Below are 15,299 nucleotides of genomic sequence, written 5' to 3'. Positions count from 1 at the left end.
CCAGGAATGCAGGCAGGCGAAATTAGGAGTCCTGTACCCCTGCAACCTAGTTGGCTGAGGAGGGGCCCTTTCTACATCTGCTTTTGCTTGTCTGTTTGAATTTTCTAATATGCTTCCCCAGAAGGCTCAAAAAGGACAACGTCCTAGCAATATACTCCTGTATCCCATATCTGTTATCCACACAGGCTCCCAAGTTCTGGGATTACAAGTGTGTGCCACACGCCTGGCTGGGAGCTGGGATTTGAACCTCTGAAGCTCCATCTCTAGCTTGCTCCTTAATGCCTTTTCCTTCTAGAGCCTGCCCAGGTTGGAATTCAGGCAGTTTGCTTATAAGCTGGATGGCCTTCGTCACGTTATTCTCTTTTTTCGCCTGTTTTGGGGGATAATGGGATAGCTTTGGGTTGTGGCTACAGAAGGAACTGACTGATACAAAGCACGTTAAGCACTTGGAACATGACCCAGAATAAAGTAGGTGTTAGTTATTGCCATTTCCAACCTATTTCCTGATTGTCCTTAATGACAAATTTTCAGAATCTGGGCCATCAGGCCAGACATGATGGCACATGCCAATAATCCCAGGATTTGTGAGGTGAGACAGGAGTATCACAGATTCGAGGACAGCGACTTAGCGAGACCCTGTTTCTAAATAACAAATAAATTAGGGCTTAGGGTATAACCTGGAGGTAGAAGTCCCCTGAGTTCTACCCCCAATCTCTCTCTCTTGCTCTCTCCATCTCTCTCTCTCTCTCTCTCTCTCTCTCTCTCTCTCTCTTTCCCTCTCCTCCCTCTCTCTCTCTTACACACACACACACACACACACACACACACACACACACACACACACACAATTCTGGGTCATCATATGCATGTTTTGAAAAGGGACATAGATGTTTCTGGAGTGGGGTCTTAGGGGGGCTCATAGAATGGCTATTTGTGTGCCTCTTTCCTGGGGTATGTGAGAAGGGACCCCTGAGGTTGGGGAGATGGCAGAGCCCTGCCCCCTGAGGCCCTGGCACAGGGGACACTGGGCAGAAGCCCGGAAGTGTCCACCACAGGGTGGGGTCCTTGGGCTTTGCTCGCGGCTTGTTGTCAGTATGGTCCTTGGGGTGCCTTCACCGCACTGGGAGCAGGGGACAGGGCAGACACATCCCTACCCTTGTGGGCCAGGCAAGGCTGTTAGGACCTGCACAGCCCGGAGGAAGCCTGCCCTTGCTATGTTTGCAGGGGAGGGGGCTACATCCATCAATAGAGCTGCTCCTGTCTTGTGGGGACAAATCGAAAAGGTGGGGCAGGGTCCACAGCTGGTGACCCAGTTTAGGACCAAAGCTGTATGGGTTTAGAAGAGCCCAAGCCCCACCAGCCCCTTCCCACTGCCTGGCAGCCTGTGCGCCCCCTACTCGTGCAGCTGCTCCACCACCTACCACATGTGGTCTCTGAAACAGACAGGAAAAGGGTCAATAATTTGTCCCGCTGAGGCCTCCCAGAGCACACGTGTGACGAGCAAGGCTGCCACTACCTAGGCCTCTTCTTACTGCTTCCTGGACCTCGCCAGCTGCCCCGTCTCTCAGCCCCCGTCTGTCATGACCGAGGTCCCGGGACTCCGGGAGGAAGCCCTCAGCATGCACAGACATCCTGAGATGACCCCCCAGTATACCACCCGCACTCCTGGCTAGCTCGACTCACAGGGACTGTCTGTCCTTCTCACTTGACCCTGGGCATCCACTGTCATAAACGTGTAGTGACTGTGCCTGAACCTGCCTCAGGGTTCTGCCCTCCGGCTCTCGGGATGGGCACCTCCTTCCAGCCCTGCTAGCTCCTCTCCACGCCACACTGAGCCTTTTCTATGCAGCAGATTCCTGCCATAATGTCCCTGCTCTCCTCTCCCATTAGATCACAGCCATGTGGGAAAACTGGCCGGGAAAGGGCTTTGCTGGTCCTCAAGCTCCCTTCATGAATAGACTTCACACTTTTTCTCAAGCCTCTGTGATGTGTGCTGTTCTGAGGGGAGTCTGGGAATCCATTACATGACAGTGGTGAGTTGACACTTGCATTTTTCAGATGGGAAAGCTGAAGTCCAAGCCTGGCGTGGTGACTCATACCTGTCATCCCAGTACTTGGGAGGTTGAGACAGGAGGATTGTGGGCCAGCCTCAGCAACTTAGCGAGATTCTGTTTAATAATAAGAATTTAAAAAGGGGGCTCAGAGGTGTAGCACTGAGGTGGAATGACCTTAGGTTTAATCCCTAGTATAAAAAAAAAGCAAAAAATTTTGAGGGCCATCCCCAAACAGCCTCATACTAGTCCTGCTACTCCAGAGCCTCCCCCTGGCTCTGGAACACCACCCCTGGACTTGCTGGCTGTCAGAGTTCACACTCCATGAGAGAAGGGCTGTGCGTGGGCTGCAAGCCACCGAAAGCCCCCCAGGTCTCCGTGGTCCCTCAGCAGCTGCTCGCAGGCCTCCTGGAGCCCCCAAGAAGGAGTTAACTCATCAGAAAAAGGCATTTATCCTCGAAGAGTGAAAATACTCCCGAGAACGAGAGCCTGAGTTTCCCTAATGAAATCGCTGAATGATTTGATTTAATCTGTGACCGTCATTGCAGTGGCTGGAGGTGGGAGAGGGGACGAGAGACATAATTGCTTCCAGGAACAATGAGAAGAGGGCAAAAGAGAAATGAGTTAATTAACACTGGCTCCGAAAGCCTCTTGCCTGCTCCCTGCCTCTGTGGCCTGACTCCAAGCTTCCCAGGACAGAGGATTGTCACCGGCCTCCACCTTATTTTCCCTTCAGTCTTTGGGCCGATGCTAGCTTCTCTTTATGACCTTGGGCCTCAGTTTCCTCTTCTGAAAACTAACAAGTGTACGGAGGCTGATCTCCAGAGATGGTTTAACTTGGAACTCCACTTCATTCTAGCAATCAAGACTTTATGGCTCTTTGAAAATTATTAATAAGAGGAAAGAATCATCATAATTTTTTACAAAGTCCCACTGGAGAGAATTCGAGCTTTGTCTTTCTATCCTGCAGGATAAAGGGAGGCAAGGAGTATGTTCATGACCCACGTCCTGCAGTTCATTTTGCCAGCAGTCCTGAGGCAGGTACCCTCTTTTCCTGTCTAGGAGTGGAGTCCAGGGCTCAGCTCACCCGCCCGCAGTCCCAGGGCTGGAAACCCCACATCCCCAGGCTCCAGATCCCCCAGCCTTTGCAATGGGGAGCATGCTTCTGTCTGTCCTCTGGTCAGCACATGGCTGGCTGCCATTTGAGCAGGCAGTAGGCTGGGAGAAGCCAGAGGCCTGCAGCAAGCTGCCATTGGGCACACAGGAAGTGCCTGCCAGCAGCCCTTCTCCAATCAGGCTGGTTTGCCCAGACCTGGCAGTGGTCCACTGTTTGCAGTGTGTACGCCACATCATCTTACTAGTACCAGGTTGGCCGTCCTTCTCAGAACCTTCCGCTCCCAGGCAGCATCCCAGGACAGAGCCGTGCCCAATTCATCTAGTGTTTCTACTGCCCAGACCTGGCTGCTAGCAAAGACAGTGGCCTGTACCCCTTTGCTGCACACTAATAGGGAGGGAGCCGGGGCTGTATCCAGGGAAAGCAGGGCCTGAACCTGTAGGCCACCCAGGAACCAAAGCCTGGGCGACAGCTGCAACTCCTATGGAATCCTAATGGGCCAACCTTCCCTTCAGTCTTAGAAACTTCTTTCACACAGCAGCAGCTATAGAACCATTCAGCAAGTACCTGCTGCTGAAGCATGGGGCATGATGCTACGGGGGGAGGCCTCGGCGTTCATGGTTCATGTCACCTGCATTAGCAGCAGCGTTGCCCAGAACAGCCACCATGCTATTGGTCACCCCGTGCTTGACAGCAGCCAGGAGGTGAAGGACTTTGTGGCCATTGCCGCCCGATTGCTCACAACAACCCACTTTATAGATGAGCTAAAGTAACTCACTTGTCCCAGCTTATCTGGCTAGTATGAGGGACGCTGGCTCTGAAGCCTGTGCTCCAAGCTGCCTTGAAGTGCTCCCTGGCCTCCTGCCCTCCATCTGCTCCGAAGAGGCAACAGAAAAGTCACTTTTCAAACGTCACCAAAGACAATTTTGAGAACCATGAACTTTGGGGGCAATCTTTACTAGAGGGTCTCTTGGGGTCACGTGGCAATGTTTCATATGATTGATTCCAAGTCTGGAATCTAGCTGGGGGAGCAGACTGGATAGGAGAGAGAAACCAGGGAAGGTCTGGAGAGGCTAGCGGGGCAGGAATGGATTAAGGGGTGATTTTTTTTAGCCTTTCATAACATTTGAAAAACTATCAGTGGTGTTGGACGAAACAAATGAAGATATACTAGTTGTGCTTGTAGAACCCCAATTTCATGAAAAAAGTTATTTTCAGATGGGGTCTCGCTGCGCTGCCCTGGTTGTCCTGTAGCACCCGTGGCTACTGGTCCTCCCACCTCAGCCTCCCTGGTAGTCAGCATTATGTGGGTGTACCATAGCACTGAGCACAATTTCATGAACATTTAATCTGCATATGTATATACTGCATGTTGAAAATAGTAAATGAAATTCCCCAGTGTTCCCAAGGGCTCTCTCTGGGTAGTGAGTGCTCTTATAGGTAGATTTACCATTTTTTCCTTTACACCATTTTAGATGTTCCAATTTTTTCCTTTGCGCATGAAATGCTCGAATGTTCTAAAGCTCAGGAAGCATGAGGGAGACTTAACGCGGGGCGCTTCAATACCAGATCCCAGCTCCCCACTTCTCGACCGTGTGTCCACCTCTGGCAAACTCTTCACTTCTCTGAGTTTCAGATCCATCACTCTGGGATACAAATACCTGTCCACAGGGTTATTTTGAGGAGTAAATTATAAATTGTACCTAAGGCAGAGGTGCATTTGGTAAATGATAGCTAAAATTCAACAAATGCTAGGTTTCTTTGGGGATGCCAGTGGTCAGCCATCTCACTTGTGAGACTGAGCCTCCCTTTCATTCTCCGGGTCCTCAAGTCTGACATGGTACCATGACTCTACAAATCGCCTCAGGACTTGTTCAGTGCTGCCTGGGATCTGCTACTTTGCTTCGGGAAAGATAAGAGCTGGCAGAGGGGCTTAGCAGCGGTTGGTCGCCCAGCTAAGGATCTCGCAGGATTTCCGGGGGCTCCCGACCACATCCTGCACTGGCTTGACAGGTGCATCTCCCCGAGTGTGGCTGGGGGTTGCCAGGGCTGCCTGGCTGGTGACCTACATTGTCTCCCGGCTCCTTGTAGGGCAGGTGCACCTGCAGGTCCTCCTGCTCGCCCAACCCAGCCCTCATCTTGTTCTCCTTCACAGCAGAGCAAAGGATGGTTGTGGTGTCGCCAGAGGATCCTGGGGTGCTGGGCAGCAAGGGTGAGTGGCCAGCTCAGGGAGCACGACACCCCCAGCTTCCCCTTGTGCTTGACTCGAAATCAAAGGTGCAGGAGGGCCACTGGAAGGAGAGCCTCATCTAAGATAGTTCAAACCTTTTGGTTTATAATTGTGTTTTTCAGAAAGTTTCTAGCTGGGCGTGGTGGTGCATGGCTGTTATCCCAGTTCTTGGGAGGCTGAGACAAGAGGATTGAAGGTTCGAGGCTAGCTTTAGCACTTAGTGAGGTCCTCAGCAACCTAGTGAGAACTTGTTTCAAAATAAAAAGGGCTAGGGGTGTACCTAGGAAGTAGAATGCCCTTGAGTTCAATTCTCAGCACAAAATAAAAAAAGTAATACTAAGGGAAAGAAGGAAGGAAGGAAGGAAGGAAGGTTGGTCCCTCAGAAGCTCAATACATAAAATAGATAAAAGCCAGTTGGAGACTCAGATGCTTTCCCTTGCACTATTCTTTATAGAACATCTCTAACCTGGAATAACATAAAACACTGATTAAAAAACAGCAATCCAACTCTCTTATATTACAAAGGAAGGTTCAGAGAGGGCGAGTGCCGGTCCAAAATCACATAGTAATTGTCCACTATGAGAGACCATCGTCCATTTGTCAACCCGACTCCTAGGCCTCTCCCACGTGCCCACTGACCTGTGCCCCCCTTTGGGGGGCTTTGAAAGGAATTTCATGGACATTCAGACTAGCCCAATGGCTAGATTAGTTTGGATGTGTTCTGTAGCATACGTCATGGCCATGTTAAGATATGATGGAAATAAGCCAGATTTGGGACCAGGCAAATTTTGATGCCACCCATTATTAAGTCACTAAACTCCTCTATCTTTTTTTTCTTACTGGATGTAGCTGTGTTTTTATCGGGAAGATTAATGAGAGTAGGAGCAATGGTCCGGTACAGCATGGGGTCTCCATGGCTCTGTACTCAGCCGACACACATACCCCTGAGATCCAGGGTCGTCACAGCACAGGAGGCTGTGCTTGATAAGGGTGTCTGGTGTGCAGAGGTGGACAACAGCAGCTGTTCCTGGCACACCTTCCACACTCCATTGAAGGAATGTCAACCTCCCTCCCACTGCCACACTTCAGTGTCTTTATTTCTAGAACAGCTTCCTAAGCGTGGAGGCCCCACTCCATAGGGGCTGGGTAGGGTCTCTGTTGGGCTCAGAACGCATTTCCTGGTAAGAGCCACATTGCAGATAAATGGGATCTGGGCAGCCCTGGGCAATCCTGGACCCCTGTGAGGCCTTACACCAGCTGATGGAACAAGTATTGGCAGTGAGAATACAGAGCCCAGAGCACTCTCCTGACATGCACTTCTACTCCAGGTGGGAATGTGCCAAGGGAAGGGACCTTCACTTCAAAGGTGGGTCCTGGGCAGGTAAAGGTTTCACCACAGCAGGGGGAGGAGCCCGGCCCTCCATGCAAACCTAAAGGGAGTTGGGAAAACCAGGCCCTGGGTTCGGAAAGCCTGTGATTTCTTTATTACATCACCTTGCCCACCAAGAGTCAGTTTTGCTCTTTATAGCACACACGAGTCACCTGTATCACTCATAAGTGTATGCAGCGCCAGAGAGAGCGCTAACTTGCCTAATCTCCTGTGTGGAAGATGAGCCAGCCCGGGGCTTCCCTTCTCTGTGGATCTCTTGGCAGAGCTTGGATGCTCAGGCCTCCAGTGGAACTGACATGGGCCCCACGTCCTCTAAGAGCTCCCTAGATCTTTGGCAGGGGCTGCCCGGACCTGGATGCTCTTTTCTGGGCTCGCCATCCCACACTTCCTGCCCTGCAGATGTTGGGGCGCCGCTGGGAGGCATTGTGATTTATGGTGGTTTGACTGTGTGGTCACCGCCTGGCTCCCCTGCGGGACTGTAGGGGCTGTTTTCACACATGGCCACATAGTAAACACTCTTAAGAGATGGAGAGGCACAGATGGAAACCAAAGTCCCTGTGTGGCTTACAGTCCAGGAGAGGAGCTCAGAGGTGCTGGTGCGTGTTTAACAACCAGTGTCCTAAAGGGATTGAATTGGTATGGTTGCCAGTATCTCTGCTGTAAATACTCCCACCATCACTGATCTCTGGCTTCCACCATGACCTCTTTGAATGTCTAGTTAGGAAGAGATGTGCGGAGCAAAGCCAGCTCCAGGTACCACTGCAGTGGACAGAAGCTTACTGACTCCCCTAACGATTATTTTTATATGAAACAGCTGCCTGCCGACATCTCTGATTATAAGGGGAAAGTGCCACACTAGTCTCAATGTGCAGCCACTGCATGGAAGTCCTAAATTACATGTTTAAAGTGCGTGGCCTAGGCTGGGCATGGTGGCACACACTTGTAATCCCAGCATTTGGGAGGCTAAGACAGGAGGATTGTGGATCGTGGATGGCCTCAGCTATTTAGTGAGGTCCTTTGCAACTCAATGAGACCCTGTTTCAAAATAAAGAATAAAAAATAGGGCTGAGGGTGTAGCTCGGAGGTAGATGCCCTGGGTTTAATTCCCAGTACTGCAGAAACAATAACTAAATAAAAAATAAATAAAATGCACGACCTCATTTCATGCCCCAAAGAACCCACCCATTTAATAGATGTGAGAACTGAGTCTGAGATAAGTAACTTGTTTAAGGTCATAAAGCTCCTTCAGGAGCTGGATTAGCTTTTAACTCTTGGCTCCTTTGATTTCAAACCCTAATTCCCTCTATGATATTCATCCCTGTTACTGCCAAGAGCAGAAGCTGTAAGAGCTGGGGTACTTGCGAGGCCAGAGAAGGAGGCACAGAGGCCCGGAACGGGCCTCCCCTGCCCCAGGTCTGCAGAATCTCACTTTCGACCATTGAAAGCCACTGCTCACCTTACAGTGGCCAAAGATGCCACTGTAGGCCTCTGCCCTCTGCCCTGAGCCCTGAACTTGTTGACCTTGTACTGTAAAAGTCATTTTAATGGGCGACTTCAATAATAGAGCAAAGAAGACTGGGGCTAAATTTTCTCCTAATTTTTCCTAAATTCTACTTTTTTTATATTGGGTCTTTAGAAACCACAGTAGACCTAACTATCAGCTCCGGGACATGGGCAAGCTACTCTCTATCTTCTGTGACAGTGTGCCCCTCTATAATCAGTGGGTGGAGCTGATGGAGAACCCCCTGGCATATCACAGGCTGCCAGCAGCTCCCAGGAGCTCAGTCTATGGGACAGGAGACAGAATGTATGCGCTTCGAGTGATGCGAGGCCCTCTGTGCTTTGTCCAGCCTCCCTTTGGCCTCCACCACTCTAGGTGGCTCATGTCAGGATCCGTAGGCCTTGCTCGTGATGGGGAAGCTGGGCCAGAGCATTTGCACAACTCGTCCTGGGCCCGGTGGGTGGTAAGGGTGGCAGTGCAATTCAAGTCAGTTTCTTGACTTCCTACCGGCACCCTGATGGCCAGGATGCTCTGGTTCCTCTCTGTTCCCTTTTCTTGGGCTCTCTTAGTCTCCTTCACTGGCACATGCCATGGCAGTCATTGTGTAATGAGCACTCCCACTTCTAGGACAATTTTCTTTACAGATATGTTCTGTGTCTGTTGCTAAGTGAAGTGCCATGACCCTCCAGGAGCCTGGTACATACATGCACAGTATTTAGATGGTCCCACTGATGGCACTATATCTAAGTTCCTCCCCAGCCCAGGCAGGAGGTCTCCTTGAAGGGTACCCTGGCCCATTCTAGGTGGTTATTTTGCTCCCAAGAATGAGCCAGAGGACAGTGGCCACTTTCTTCTGAAGTTCTTTGTCTCTCAACTTTGAGCACCTCTCAACCCCACGACATACCACGTCTTCTGGCCATGGTCCCAGGCTGCCTGGTGCTAGGCCAGTAGAACTTTGCAAAGCCATATGCAACAGAAGTGAGCCAGTGAGCCCTGAGACCCCAGTATCTGGCTGAAGCTGGAGTTCTGGTAGTCTAATACGGCCCCTCCCCCAGAGAAACTCAGATGGGAGGAAGTGGTTTTGACATCCTACAGAACACTGGGGAGGTCGAGAGAGGAAGCAGGTCACGTGATGTGGCCTCAATATGCATTATTAAGGGAATGAGTGAATGGATGGATGGATGGACAGATGGACAGACAGGTGGCTAGATAGATGGATAAGCAAATACATAAATGTGCCCACATGTCCCTCAGGTTGCTAACATTATCCAAATGGTTAGGTCCAACCTCCTGGAAAATCCTCACAGAGAATTTTAAGTGCTGGCCTGTCTCAGAGCAGGGGAAATCATTTTTGCTGCATGTGAAATGAAAAAATTAAAGCCAAACAGCATCTACTAGTGCAGGAGGAGCACCTACTAGTGCACCTTGGTCACGAAGTGCTTCAGAATGAATAATTTCTCTCTTTAAGGAAGATGAGCTCCTCTAAAGTACATCCCTTGCTCAGGCAGCTCAGAGTGGGTAAGGTTCTCTGTGTTAGGGAAATGGTTTCGGCTTGCTGCCAGGCAAGCCTACCCATGTCTGTTTCATTTCTATCACATGAAGGAAGAAGCAGAGATGTATCTTCAAAAAAATGGAAGAAGAACTAGGCCTGTTCCTCAGCCCACTGTCCTGAGTGTTGCCGCTAAGGTTTTCTTCCCAAGAACGCAGGAGGGATTGTGTAGATTTTCATTGTCTGGTTTAGGAATGATATTAATGGCTGCTGTTTCGTACTTAGCATCTCCTAAATGTTGCATATAATTCAAACTTCTTATAAAACACAAGAGGAAGCTGGTCATCCTCATAGAAGGAAGAAACTGACTTTCAGATAGGCAGAATGAGCCACTCGTGTCACCAGCCTCTTGGTGGCTGACGTGGAACGTTGACTCAGGTAGCTGCAGCTGAAGACAGCACTGGACTGTCCCAGTGCCTTCTGCTGCCCTGGCTTCTGTCTGCTCCACAGGTTACTCCCATTGTACTTCGCAGAGCACACTAACACTGTTGTATGGCATTCTTCTAACTGGAGAATATTAGTTGCAACAGAATTTTCCAGAACTTTCATCTTTCCCACCCCAGTTTTAAAAGCACCACAGCTCAGCTTAATAGAATTAAAGCTCAACATATCATAGCAAACCTCAGAATGACAGTTCGCAGCTTATGGGATGCATCTCTGCTAAAACCTGGAGTGCTACTATACATGCAGGCCCTTGTCCTTAGCTCCCGCAGGTCTCTGAGGCTCCAGTCTTCCTACCTCAGCCCCTGAGAGCCTCTCAGAGCCCCACCCCACCAGCTGGGCGACCTGGGCAAGCCACTGCGCCTCTCTCAGCCAACTTGTCTCCTTTGTCAAAAGCAAATAGCAATTACAATCTCACAGGATTGTTCTGAGGTTTGCATGCATATAATTTCTGATGCCATGCTCCTCCCTGTCACCCAGGAAGGCAGACATGGTCTGCTCACACCCCCACACACAGACCCACGTCGGGCCATCTGAGGCCAAAGCTCCAGCCATTCTCTGACACCAGGCTCCAATATGTAAGCAACTAAAAGAATATGCAGTGCGCCACATTCCTCCAGAGATCCTGGCTCTCCCAAGTCTCTTCCAATCTGAACGTTTCATGATTTCAGAATCTGCATACTTTCCATGTTGACTTTCCCTCTCCTCCTTATGCTTAGAATCTACCTAGACTCTCTATTATCTTTGGCATCTTCTTAAAGAAGGCTGCGCTACCCAGCTGCACAGCAGTGTCGCGATCTCTTCATCTGCCTGGTGGCTCTGTGCACCTTCAGACACGTAATTACAGGCAGGTAGCATTTATGGAGGACCTACTGTGTGTCTGAAACTGTCCTGGGATGAATGTGAGTTCATTTAATCTGACCAACACCTGTACAAACTAACCCTAATCCCATTTCGTAGATGAGAAAATGAACCCCGAGGGTACACAGCTAGAAAGCCTGGTGGCAAGTCCTTGCTGTCATGTGTAAGAAGCCTGCTGTGCTCCAGGCTGTCCATCAGGAACACCACCACCTCCAGCAGGAACCCCCCCATGCCTCTCTGTCCCTGGAGTCCCGCATGCATCCACATCTACCGAGCAGTAGCCACGTGCTGGACTCCACTAGGGACACTGCCCTGCTTGTTCTCAGAGTGCTTCTCCGGCTTCAGAGAGCCAACCCCTGCCAGCCGTGTTCACTGGAGAGGTCCTGCGGTCTCTCCCCACCCCGTTCCTACCACATCCCCCAAGATACCTTCAAATGCTCGGCATGGCTTCCCCTGGGAGCTCGCTGCGGAGGTGCTGCCAGGCACGGGGTCACTGCGTCTCCATCAGCTGCTGCTCCGGAATGAGCTGGCAGCCAGGGCTCCCAAGGGTGTGGAGGAGAAGCCCATGCTATCAAGGGGCACTGAAGTTGCTAAACCACCGCACACTTCCTCTGCTAGAAACGAGGAAGGCGCGGGGCTTGCAGAAGGGCAGGTTCCTGTTTTCAGCAACCACTCTGAGCAGCCTTCTCTCTGCAAGGACAGGGAAGAGAGAGGCATTATTAATTTTTTTTTTTTTACAAAGCACTTGAGAATATAGGCAGCTTGGTTCTAAATGGCCAGGGCTTTCAGAAACTTGGTCTTTTTTTTTTTTATCTCTCTCTCTCTCTCTCTCTAATTAAAAGGCAGATGGGGCTGTGAATTTGCTCATCTGCATCCCTGGAGCTCGCTGGGCTCAAGGAGGCTGTGACTTAGGGAGCTGTCGCTTCTCTTTTCTAAGTTTCTGGCTTTTCCAGTTTCCGTTATGTTACTGCCAAACAGACCCCAGCACTGAGCTTCCAGCCCTGGCTAACGTAAAAACTAGTTTTCAGTTGCTAGAAACTTGAAACAGCATGCAACAACCTGTCTACAGAACAAAACTGCCCAGCTGCCTTCCTGGGCAAGGCACATCACCTCTGCTGGCTACAACCAGAAGAAACTAGGCAGTTGATGAAAAGGAGGGACGTCTTCTCGATTCAGATTATAGAGGACTAAAGAGACATAATGGGTCCGTGAGAGGAGGGACCCACAACTGGCTTCTGAGTCAAGGGAAAAAAATGAGAAAGAGTGTTATGGAATGGGAAGGGGATTTGAATATATACTAAGTATTAGATAAGCCTGTTGAGGTTATTCTCTTGAGAGCGATGATGGCATTGTGGTCCTGTGAGTCGATGCTGGCTCTTAGCCAGTGTCTGCTGGCCATGCCTTTCACATGGTTCACTAAAATAACACCTATGTCAAGATGTAGAGAGAGAAAGAAAGCAAGCAGGGCGAACTGTTTACATTTGATGGTTCTAGGTGTCATGTATAAAGGATGTCCAACTGTTCTCCATATCTTTAATTTTTTGATGGTTTTGAAATTAGAATATATATGTATGTATCACATAATTCATTATAATAAGATGCATATTACAAATAGATGACATCTCCCTATTCAGAGTCTATGAAAATCAAGCAGGAAGGCCTGGGCTTGCAGGACTTGGGGACATATTGGTGAAGTCCCCTGAGATGCTGGTCCTGGGATTGTGTGGGGACACCTGCCTGAGCTGGGGGTGCCAGCCCCTCCCACTCCCCAGAGTGGACAAGACCTCAGCGTCTAGTGACTTTTGCACAGTCTTAACAGCTGTGTACAACCCATGGCTTCACCCAGCGAGGCTATCGCAGCCACGCTGGGACAATCATTTGGAAACTCCACCCATCAGGGCTTGTGAAGATGAATCAAAAACACCAGGGCCGTGTCTAAATTTAGAAGGCACTGTGTACCAGATAGACACTTCCTCAGACAGCTTGTGAAAAATACCAGGTCTGTGAAGAGTGCTCTGGGAAGATACAAAATTAATGTTTCAAAAGATGGAGTGGGCAGTCAGCTTCCATGGGGAGGAGCTGGAGGAGACTTGCGGACATGCTGCTTCCCCTGGAGGGTGGAAGAGCCTCGACTTAGACTCAAGAGGTGCAGTAACATGCAGACCTTTCAACAGTTACTGAGGATCTGCTCTGGGCTAGACTGAGAGCAGCACCTAGGGCCGTCATTCCTTCAACAGGATTTACTACAAACACCATTCTAGGCCCTAACACTCTTGTATAGTATTCTTCTGTTGTGAGCATATAAGTCATGATAGAACCTTCCATAACTCTCATCCCTCACCCCAGTTTCTTTTTTTGGTGGTACTGGGGTTCCTGGAAGCCCTTCTACCTCTGGGCTACACTCCCAGACCAATTTTTTTTTTATTTTTGGGAAACAGGGTCTCTTAAGCCAGCACGGCTGGCTTCAAACCTGCGCGATCCTCCTGTCTCTGCCTCCCAAGCACGGGGATTACAAGTGTGCACCACCACGCCCGGCAGCAGTTTCAAAAGTACTGGGTTCAGCCGGGCGTGGTGGCGCACGCTTGTAATCCCCACGCTTGGGAGGCAGAGACAGGAGGATCACGCAGGTTCGAAGCCACTCGTGCGCGCTGGCTTAGGAGACCCTGTTTCCAAATAAAAATGTAAAAATAGGTCTGGGAGTGTAGCCCGGAGGTAGAAGGGCTTCCAGGAACCCCAGTACCACCAAAAAAAAAAAAAAAAGTACTGGGTTCAGCCTTGAACAGCAATGAGCCAAAGCTCTGCTTTCCTTGAGTTTACCTGCCCCAGCAGAGCCACATGATGGAGACTTTAGCATTGACTAATCTTTGATTATTTACTGATTAAGGAGCCTGCTGTAAAGGAAATGTGGTGGGCAGATGTGCCAGGGCCCCAGTGGCCAGCTTTCCACAGCTGTCTGTGGCCACGGCCTGCAAGAAAAAGGGAGCCGGCCAGACAAGCCTGGGCAGGAGGGTGCACACAGAGGGAACTACTGGCTTAACTTGGGAGAAAGACACAGTTGGACCTTAAGGACTGTCCAGTCTGATGGCAGAGACAGACAGACAGCGACAGATAGGGAGGGCCTGTAGCCTGGAATAGCACACTGGCTGTCAGTATCTCGGGCCTGTGGGAGGGCAGAGGTCCTGCAGAGAACGGCCGTGCGGTCAGCTTGCTATGTGGTCTCTCCTGCAGCTTCTTCAGTGCTTGGAGCAGTACCTCAATGGGAGCTTTCTCTCCTAACCCACGAACGGGCTCTGGGTCCTGGGTACCAGGACAGTGTCATTTATTCAAGCTCAAATTTCATGATCCATACATCCAGACATCTGCTCATTCAATAAACCTTTGTCAGCACTTGTTCTGTGAACTACACTGTCTGCCAGCAAGACCAGGTCCATGCTTAAGAAGCTCATGGCTAAACACTCTCTTCCCTGTTGTACAGGCCCAGCACAGAACAGGGTTCATTATTTATTACTGAAGTTGGCAAATATTTATTGTAAATAATATTTATATAACATGCACTGCAGGGACAGACAGGGAGGAACAGAGAGATAACGTGAATTGGCTCCACCTTCCCTGCACACCAGCAATTTATGACCCTCAGAGACAGACGTACACATCAAAGCTCCAGGGTTCCGATGATATGGTAGGGAGGGACCCAGGGAAGGAGCCAGGTCAGACACCCAGCTCCTGTTCTACCTGTGAACTAGTTTTGAGGCCAGGCAGGACCAGATTGGATTCCATCCCTGCAGCGTGGTCAACATTCAAGGTCCTGATGTACAAGAAAACCCTTGATGTATGAATTCATACCTTGATGAATCGATCAGCACAAGAAGCAGAGACAGAAGCCCTCAGCGGGGGACACCCTGCGAGGACCACAGGCATAAGCACGGGGTTAGCCAGGCTTGGCTGCATGGGCCAGGTGACAGACATCATCATATCAGGAGGTGGTACTTCAGGGCTCACAAGGACACCCAGCACCATTGATGTGGGAAATGTCTGATTTCCAGAGGGCTTTGAAAATGAAATGGCTTTTAGGGCCCAGACTGGCAGAAACAGGAAGATTACCTCAGTGTCAGCCATGTGTGGACTGAGGATCACTTGTTAGGTACCACAGGATTAAGTGCAA

At 50.1% G+C, this 15,299-nt stretch overlaps 1 protein-coding gene across 1 annotated transcript in view; it reads left to right on the top strand.

Moving 5' to 3' along the window:
* The window catches only part of TG (thyroglobulin), a gene marked incomplete at both ends in the record, with an annotated part of 221,122 nt that overhangs the window by 160,099 nt on the left and 45,724 nt on the right, over nucleotides 1-15,299 (top strand). The window lies entirely within an intron of this gene.

Source organism: Muscardinus avellanarius (assembly GCF_963383645.1).
Source record: "Muscardinus avellanarius genome assembly, chromosome: 4".
Taxonomy (NCBI): Eukaryota; Metazoa; Chordata; class Mammalia; order Rodentia; family Gliridae; genus Muscardinus; species Muscardinus avellanarius.
The sequence above is the reverse complement of the archived record's forward strand: the minus strand, read 5'-3'. Positions and strand labels throughout refer to the sequence as shown.